This window comes from Oncorhynchus clarkii, chromosome 6 (assembly GCF_045791955.1).
Source record: "Oncorhynchus clarkii lewisi isolate Uvic-CL-2024 chromosome 6, UVic_Ocla_1.0, whole genome shotgun sequence".
Lineage (NCBI taxonomy): Eukaryota > Metazoa > Chordata > Actinopteri > Salmoniformes > Salmonidae > Oncorhynchus > Oncorhynchus clarkii.
Genome location: NC_092152.1, coordinates 75,334,476 through 75,344,475, shown reverse-complemented (window position 1 = coordinate 75,344,475; position 10,000 = coordinate 75,334,476). Strand labels below are relative to the sequence as shown.

Sequence of the window (10,000 nt, the reverse complement as noted above, 5' to 3'; positions counted from 1 at the left end):
GTGTGGCTCAGTGGAGTAGTGGCTGGATAGAATGGTAACGTGACTGTTGGCTACATGACTTCTGTCTTTTGTTTTGACTGCATGGGGGAGTGGGGGGGGGGGGGGCAGCGACACGCGAGCCAGCAGTCGCTGACAACAGATTTATAAGCGGAGGCATTGCAGGATTGATCCCATTGATTAGCGGTGCAGGCGAGTTAGCGGTTCTATTTTAGTGGCAGAAAAGCATTATCAGGGAGATGGCTTATGGGGCTGTTGTTGGAGGGAGGTTTGATCGGGAGCGTGCCGTGGCGGTCGTGTGCTGGTGACAGGATTGGGTCCTGTACTGTGGACTGACACACCATACCTCTCTATTCTTCAACAGTCTCTAGCTGTGAGTGAAAGGGGGAGACTCTTTGTAACTGTGTGTGGTTACTGTGTCTGATACATCATCCAGGACATAGGACTTCCAGGAAGAGTAGGGTCCACATATCAACAAGATATACTGTCCCATCTCATATCACTACTGATGATATACAGCATTACATCACTGACGGGCCAGGAGAGCGGACAGAGTAAACAGATACATATTAGTAGTAGATACAGAGTGATACATGAAGGTAGGAGGCACAGAGAGAGGTGAAAAGTGGGTAGAGAAAGAGAGAGCGTGAAAGAGAGAAAGAGAGAGAGAGAGAGAGAGAGAGAGAGAGAGAGAGAGAGAGAGAGAGAGAGAGAGAGAGAGAGAGAGAGAGAGAGAGAGAGAGAGAGAAACATAGGGGGAGAGAAATAGAGAGAGAGGGAGAGAGAAAGAGAGAAGGAGAGAGAGAGACCTAAGTAGAAGACAGACAGAGAAAGACATACAGTACAGTCAAAAGTTTGGACACACCTACTCATTCAAGGGGTTTTTCTTTACATTGTAGAATAATAGTGAAGACATCAAACCTACAAAATAACAGATATGAAATCTTGTAGTAACCAAAAAACTAATTTTATATTTGAGATTCTTCAAAGTAGCCACTCTTTGGCTTGATGACAGCTTTGCACACTCTTGGCATTCTCTCAACCAGCTTTATGAGGTAGTCACCTGGAATGCATTAAAATTAACTACTTATGGCTGCAGGGGCAGTATTGAGTAGCTTGGATGAAAGGTGCCCATATCAAACGGCCTGCTCCTCAGTCATAGTTGCTAATACTTGCATATTATTATTAGTATTGGATAGAAAACACTCTGAAGTTTCTTAAACTGTTTGAATGATGACTGTGAGTATAACAGAACTCATATTGGCAGGCAAAATCCTGAGTTGTGAATGCTATATTTTGCTGGAAAATGGCTGTGCTTATTGTGGTTTGGTGGAGACCTAACATAATCGTTTGTAGTGCTTTCACTGAAAAGCCTATTTGAAATCGGACACTTTGGTGGGATTAACAACGAGAAAAGCTTTAAAATTATTTAAGACACGTATGTTTTAGGAATTGTAATTATGAGATTTCTGTGGTTTGAATTTGGCGCCCTCTATTTTCACTGGTAGTTGTCATATCGATCCCAATATCGGGATTGCAGCCATAACAGGTTAACAGGTGTGCCTAATTTTTTTCCTTCTTAATGCGTTTGAGACAATCAGTTGTGTTGTGACAAGGTAGGGGTGGTATACAGCAGATAGCCCTATTTGATAAAAGACCAAGTCCATATTATGGCAAGAACAGCTCAAATAAGCAAAGAGAAACGACAGTCCATCATTAATTTAAGTCAATCCGGAACATTTCAAGAGCTTTGAAAGTTTCTTTAAGTGCAGCCGCAAAAACCATCAAGCGCTATGATGAAACTGGCTCTCACGAGGACCGCCACAGGAAAGGAAGACCCAGAGTTACCTCTGCTGCAGAGGATAAGTTCATTATAGTTACCAGCCTCAGATTGCAGCCCAAATAAATGCTTCACAGAGTTCAAGTAACAGACACATCTCAACATCAACTGTTTAGAGGAGACTGCATGAATCAGGCCTTCATGGTGGAATTGCTGCAAAGAAACCACTACTAAAGGACACCAATACTAAGAAGAGACTTGTTTGGGCCAAGAAACACAAGCAATGGACATTAGACCGGTGGAAATCTGTCCTTTGGTCTGATGAGTCCAAATTTGAGATTTTTGGTTCCAACTGCCGTGTCTTTGTGACACACCGAGTAGGTGAACGGATGATCTCTGCATGTGTGGTTCCCACCATGAAGCATGGAGGAGGATGTGTGATGGTGTGGGGGTGCTTTGCTGGTGACACTGTCAGTGATTTATATAGAATTCAAGGCACATTTAACCAGCATGGCTACCATAGCATTATGCAGCGATACGCCATCCCATCTGGTTTGTGCTTAGTGAGACTATCATTTGTTTTTCAACAGGACAATGACCCAAAACACCTCCAGGCTGTGTAAGGGCTATTTGACCAAGAAGGAGAGTGGTGGAGTGCTGGTTCAGATGACCTGGCCTCCACAATCACCCAACCTCAACCTAATTGAGATGGTTTGGGATGAGTTCGACCACAGAGTGAAGGAAAAGCAGCTAACAAGTGCTCAGCATATGTGGGAACTCCTTCAAGACAGTTGGAAAAGCGTTGCAGGTGTAGCTGGTTGAGAGAATGCCAAGAGTGTGCAAAGCTGTCATCAAGCAAAAGGTGGCTACTTTGAAGAATCTCACATGTAAAATATATTTAGACTTGTTTAACACTTTTTTGGTTACTACATGATTCCATGTGTTATTTCATAGTTTTGATGTCTTCACTATTATTCTACAATGTAGAAAGGAGTAAAACATAAACAAAATCCCTTGAATGAGTAGGTGTGTCCAAACCTTGACTGTTAGTGTATGTGTAGAGTAGGATCATTGCATGTCTCCAGGAGGATCATTGCATGTCTCCAGGAGGATCATTGTGTGTCTCCAGGAGGCTCATTGTGTGTGTCTCTCCAGGAAGATCATTGTGTGTGTGTCTCCAGGAGGCTCATTGTGTGTGTCTCCAGGAGGATCATTGTGTGTCTCTCCAGGAGGATCATTGTGTGTGTGTCTCCAGGAGGATCATTGTGTGTGTGTCTCAAGGAGGATCATTGTGTGTGTCTCCAGGAGGATCATTGTGTGTGTGTCTCCAGGAGGATCATTGTGTGTGTGTCTCATGGAGGATCATTGTGTGTGTGTCTCCAGGAGGATCATTGTGTGTGTGTCTCCAGGAAGATTATTGCGTGTGTGTTTCCAGGAGGATCATTGTGTTTCTCCAGGAGGAACAGTGCTAAGCTATGCTGCAGTCAGAGGTCATCGCCATCATCTCTATTAATGAGCTTTATCATTAGACAGCTCTGTGCCGTAATCCAATATGGGACGACACACACACACATGCACACACACATGCACACATACACATACACACACACTCACATACAACCCCTACTGCCCAGCACAGGGACTGAGCCTCAGTGAGCCCAGACCTTAAACCACCCACTGGAAGGCAATTAAGAGTTTAACCTGGATGCAGCCTGGTGAATCCAGAGAGAGACTCCTCAGGCTCCAGTCAAATGGAGCAGGACACAGCAGAAAGAGATAGTTGCAGGAGAGGTGGAGTGGTTGTGGAGAGAGGAAGAAAGAGAGAGGAAGAGAGACGGACATGGAGAGAGAGAAAGGGAGAGAGACAAAGAGAGATAGAGAGGGTGTGGAGGAATGAAGAAAGAGAGGGAGAGGGAGAGAGAGGGAGAGATGGACACGAGAGAGAGAAAAGGAGAGAGAGAGAGAGAGAGAGAGAGAGAGAGAGAGAGAGAGATGGAGCGATATTCGTCAGAGAAAGAGAGCAAAATCAACAAAGATGGGACAAGAGCCAGAAGAGGTTGAGCGAGTTTTTGCGAGGGAACAGGGTAGAGAGAGATAGCAATAGGTAGAGAGAGAGATAGAGAGAGGTAGAGAGAGAGATGGCGATAGGTAGAGAGAGAGATGGCGATAGGTAGAGAGAGAGTGCTAGGCTAAGCTCAGTGCAGTCAGAGTACACAGCATCGCCTGGCTGAGAGAAAGGTCATCCCCTCATCCTCTCCAAGGACTTCCTTAAATAAAGTCTCCTATCCTGCACTTTCCAGTGCAAACAACCTCCTCCGTTCTTTATTAACTAAATATGAGCCACTCTGACCGGGGGACAAAAATTCAATATTTTCCCCACCAAATATTTAAACCAAGCAAATAAACAGATAAATAAATAGACCTCCCCTGCCGACGGAGGAGGACGGCCAGCCCTCTGGATGTAATTTGACGGCCCAGTTATTTGAAGGGCCAGAGCCCACAGCTACTCATTTGAGGACCTGTCAATCAAAGCAAGAGCGAAAAGCGACGCCGCTGTTGTCGCCATGGAGGTGTGTGTGTGTTTCTGTGCGTGTGCGCGTTGTCACACACACATCCTTCTTCAAGGTTGGAGCAGATAAGGTGAGGGTCTCTCCTTTGAATACATCACACCACCCCCCCTCCTCTCCTCCCTCTCTCCTCTCCACCTCTCATCCCCCTCTCTGGGCCACCTATCAAAACATCTTCATGCTGGCCTAATAGCCGGAGCCTTCATGGCGTTGTGTTCGCTGTCCAGGAGATGCATTAAGCATGATGACCGTGAGAGAGAAGAGAGGTGCAGCGGCAGAGAGAGTGACTTGTCTCGGCTAATTCCACCCGGCTGATTAAGTTTTAAACCGCCACGTTAGGTCCGCCCGCTCTGGGGAAACTCACAACGCTTTTAGCTTCTTTTTTTCTCATCTAAAAAGGCTGTTTTCTCTCTCTCTCTGGCCAGCCGGTCAGGCAGGCATGGAGGAAGAGGCCAGTGGCATCCAACAGGCATATTAGATGATATTTTTGATATTTTTGTTCAGTGTAGATGACTCAATTATGCCTTGCTTCTCATTGCTGTGCTATCTTGGCATAAGTAAATAGAGCCATTCTAACTAAGCTAACACCACTAACTAGGCTAACACCGCTAACTAGGTTAACGCCGCTAAGGAAGTGATACAGAAATAAGCACAAATGTTACAAACCAACTCAGGGGAACCAGGCTCAAAAATGAACTGTGAATCTGAATGAGAGAGGAGAGGGAAGTAGTGGGATTTCTCTGGCCAGGCCCTCAGACAGGCAGAGCCAAGAGGAAAAGCTTGTCAAGCTGAAGACTAAGAGTGGTGACCAGAGTGATGGAAATGGTAATGTTTTGGAGCAGCAGGCCTCTGGAGCTAAGGGGTCTAGGGCTGGACATGTCCACTGAAGACCCAGCCGGGGAGTTGAGGAAAAAGTGGGTCAGAGGACTTCAGAGCCACTAGTGAAGATCAAGGCTGGAGAGAGAGAGAGAGAGAGGGGCCCTGTAGGACAGACAGGCTGGTGACCAGAGCCAGGCCACAGCAATGTCCCACAAACATCATATATGCTACTGTTTGATCTGCTTTCCCCCACACGCACTAACGCACACACACACAGGCACGCACGCACACACACACACAGGCACTAACGCACGCACTAACGCACACACACACGCAGCACGCACGCGCAGGCACTGACGCACGCGCACACACGCACGCACGCTCACACACACACACACACACACACACACACACACACACACACACACACACACACACACACACACACACACACACACACACACACACACACACACACACACACCTTGCCCTCTGGACCTCATTAAAGCCATTAAGTTCTTGCAATCAACAACAACAACGCTTAACTTAACTCCCACAAACAGTGCTACCACATTCATCCTAATACTTACTGAACTGAGTGCTTGTGAAACTGTTAGAAGCCATACAGACCCACACACAGACGATGTGAAGTCTAGGGGATGGTTTGATTTACTTTGAAAAGAGGCTTTGGAATTTAACAACCCACCTGACCTGGTTGGGTCTTGCAAGGCTGGTAACACTGCTGGGGGTGGAAGAGATGTGTGTGTGTGTGTGTGTGTGTGTGTGTGTGTGTGTACATACAGGAGGCCTATCTGCTAATGAGCTGGTAGACAGAGCTTATGGTTTTGACTGGCCCCCTCATTCCATTAGGAGAGAAACGGGACCTGTCTTACGTGCTGATCATGTGGAGGCTCTCCTGTTTCTCTACCTGCCTCAGTAGTCTAATGATTCTGGGCCTAGCATGGGAGCATGGAGGGGCTGCTCTGGGGAGCTATTGTCACAGACTATAACCCATTCATCAGTCAAGTCAGGAGAGGAGAGGAGAGGAGAGGGGGAATGAGAGAGTGAATAGATAAGGCAGATGATGAAGAACAAACAAAAGTCAGTGAAGATGTTGAAATATCTTCTCCATGAGGAATTAGGATTGATGGAGATGAAAACAAAGCATGATCTGTTTTGTACATGAACATACTGGTGAAGAGAGATCATTTATTGAATTGGAAATCACTGCAATTTAGCACGACAAATTTACCACTGCAATTTTTAAAGCTATGATATTGGTACAAATAAAACATTATATTTTACAGTATGTCATCAATTAGTTAGAATAGGTCAATAAGTCAATGTTGTGTTGTTGTGTTGACCGGTGCTGGTCTCTGTCATTGATAAATGATAATGGGCCAGTCCACTGCTGACAGAGACCTCTGAGTAGTGATACCATCTACCCCTGACTGCTCCTACTATTACTACTGCCTAGGGCCCCCAACCAGCATACAGACGCATGTGCACGCACACACAAACACTCACTTCCAAACCACCCTTTCACCCAATCCCTGGCCACACACACACACACACACACACACACACACACACACACACACACACACACACACACACACACACACACACAGTACATGTGAAAGGGATATGACCCCAAACCGATACTTTCCACAACACACACCTGGTTATTTTGTCTTCCCTGCCACCAATTGTTGGTTTAATTGAGGCTGGGTTGGTCTGTTGCCTGCTGACTTGGCCAGAACAATGCATACCTGTGCCTCCCCTCTAGCACAATGTAATTGTCTCTCCAAGTGGGGCCTTTTGCCAGCAGCCCCGGGGCCCGGCCTGGCAGGGGGACAGTATATACCCAGCTAGGCCCATCCATCACTCAGTCACTCAGCCACTACAGGAAGTAGTTAACATGGCCGACCTATGGGGCTGTTGGACAGGGGTAAACACACAGAACAATGGCCATACTTCATCATCATCTAACCCCACGTACATCAATCAATCAGTCTGCTGTGTTTGCTCAACTAATTCAGCCGGTTCAGTCTTGGATCAGGGAGGGAGGGAGGGGGTGTGAGAGAGAGATGATGATTATGTTAGTGTTTTGTTCTTCTACATAGAGTCATTGTTAGATCCCACTGAAGTGGTGGGTATCACTATACATGGGTGGTAACCTCAATACTATACTACATGGAGCTAGCTGTATCTAGGCCAGGGTCAAGGGTTGAGAGTGTGCATTAGGTAGTTGGGTAGTGCTGGGTATAGCAGTGAGGCAGGTCTCCATGGTTGTAACTTAGCTACAGTAGACTCTTTCCTCAGCTTGGCTGGGCTTGTGGCTTCAACTGACTGTGTCAACCCAGCAGGCCCTTCCTGGCGGGAGAGGCCTATAAACCTGCATAGGGGTGTATTATTATTTTATGAGTAATTATTCAGTTAAAAAGTCATTTCTACACACCGGTAGTGTGAAACAGCAGCCCTTACATTTAGCTATAGAGACACCCCGTTCCAATTATAACTACCCTTCCAAATATGAACTTTTATTGACTGTGTTCATGACTAAATGAAATAAATACACAGAAGAAATACTCGTCTCGTTTAATGTCTAATATACAGTCACGTACAGTACATCATAGTAGAGAGAGCAAGCTAGAGTATGACAGACAGAATGGCCCGTCTATCTGCTTTACAGAGACATGGCTAGGGCTGGGACGGCCTGGCAGAGTAAGTCGATGGACAGAGTGGCCTGAAACCCAGGGGTTAGTTGTGCTGCAGACACACTTGGGCTCATTTGTTTGCCAGTGAAATAGGCCAGTAAATAAAAGGACTTTGTACAGATGGCTGCCAGGGCATCCCATCTATCTGGCAGGGACAGAGAGAGAGGCCAGGTGGTGACAGGGCATCCCATCTATCTGGCAGGGAGAGAGAGAGGCCAGGTGGTGACAGGGCATCCCATCTATCTGGCAGGGACAGAGAGAGAGGCCAGGTGGTGACAGGGCATCCCATCTATCTGGCAGGGAGAGAGAGAGGCCAGGTGGAGACAGGGCATCCCATCTATCTGGCAGGGAGAGAGAGAGGCCAGGTGGTGACAGGGCATCCCATCTATCTGGCAGGGAGAGAGAGAGGCCAGGTGGTGACAGGGCATCCCATCTATCTGGCAGGGAGAGAGAGAGGCCAGGTGGTGACAGGGCATCCCATCTATCTGGCAGGGAGAGAGAGAGGCCAGGTGGTTACAGGGCATCCCATATATCTGGCAGGGAGAGAGAGAGGCCAGGTGGAGACAGGGCATCCCATCTATCTGGCAGGGAGAGAGAGAGGCCAGGTGGTGACAGGGCATGCAGGCCAGAGAACTGTAACTCACACTCACCTGACAAATGAGTCTCAATTCACTGCTCAAATACACTAAAGGAAAAGGTAAAACACACTTAGATAGCCTTCTCACACAGCCTGGAAAATGAGTCTCAATTCACTGCTCACACACACTCCAGGAAAAGGGAAAACACACTTAGATAGCCTTCTCACACAGCCTGGTAAATGAGTCTCAATTCACTGTTCACACACACTCCAGGAAAAGGGAAAACACACTTAGATAGCCTTCTCACACAGCCTGGTAAATTAAATGTGTCCTTGTGTAAATGTGCATGCACCCACAAAAGCACAGGCACACACACAAATACACACACGGACACACACACGCACAGACACACAGCGAGGCCAAAGTGGGATACAGTGTGATGATGAACATGATGCAGGAAGCTTGGACACAACAGAGAGCACCACACAGAGAGGGTCATAAAACACTGTCTTGGTTTATTTACTGCCTTCCTAAAGCTTCAGACAGACAAGCTGAGCTGTGAAACAGAGAGCACATAGTTGTTCAACTCAACAATACAGCCAGTCTACAATCTCAACCTCAGTCAACATACAAAAAGATTACGCAAGAGAACAACATTTTGGCAACTGTTAACATTTGAAATTGGAAAAACCTCCAGAAGTAAAAAAACAACTTTGAGAAGTGGATTTTTAACACTACATATCAGTTCTACTTCCTGTTGATATATATAGATAAAGAAATTGGTGAGACTTCATTTGAACTAAACACCATGAGCTCTTCATAACCCTTCATAAAAATGTCCTAACCCTGTTATAAAGCTTCATACCACGAGTCATAACTTGTCAACACATGCCATAAAGCTTCAGTTATGACAATGACACAAGCTATGAAGCATTATGACATGTTTACAACATTGTTATAAAGGCATTATGGTGGCCAGGTCAAAGAAAGCAGCTGCACAACTGCGGCCCGCGGGTGGTTTTATTTGGCCCCCAAGTTTTCGAAGCAAAATAATAATAAAATAAGAATATTATTTTTTATAATTCCCAAGTATTCCCACGCATAATAGTGAGACAAGTAATCGTGTACAAACGTGAGCAAGGTTTGACATTATTATGTTTTAGTCAAATATGATCAGTTTAGGCTTCTTGGGGTCAATTTGCAGTCTAAAAATGATTTGTAATTCGTCCCGCGGCTGAATCTAGTTGATGATCCCGGAAATAAAGTGTTACTAAGAAATAAAAAAGAAGGCTCCTCTGCTTGGCATTGACAACCATCACATTTCCACCCATAGCTTCTCTTTCCTGGTTGGTTTTGTCAGAAGCCGTGGATCTGAGTTTCTGGCCTGCAGCGATACAGGGAAAGTGGTGCTCTACACGCTTTAAGACTAATTAAAAGCCATTGAACAGCTGCAATTATGAAGAAAGAGTGGCAGTTAGGATGGGGATCCTTCTATCAGCCACACATTATAGTAGCTGTCTGCCTGGGCTGCCTTTCAGC

At 46.1% G+C, this 10,000-nt stretch overlaps 1 long non-coding RNA gene across 1 annotated transcript in view; it reads right to left on the bottom strand.

The window, feature by feature from the left end:
- Positions 1-8,951: 8,951 nt before the first annotated feature.
- The window catches only part of LOC139411610 (uncharacterized), a 4,207-nt gene continuing 3,158 nt past the window's right edge, over positions 8,952-10,000 (bottom strand). The window contains exon 2 of the long non-coding RNA XR_011634612.1: positions 8,952-10,000. This exon is cut by the window's right edge and continues 2,245 nt beyond it. This is a non-coding gene — a long non-coding RNA (uncharacterized lncRNA).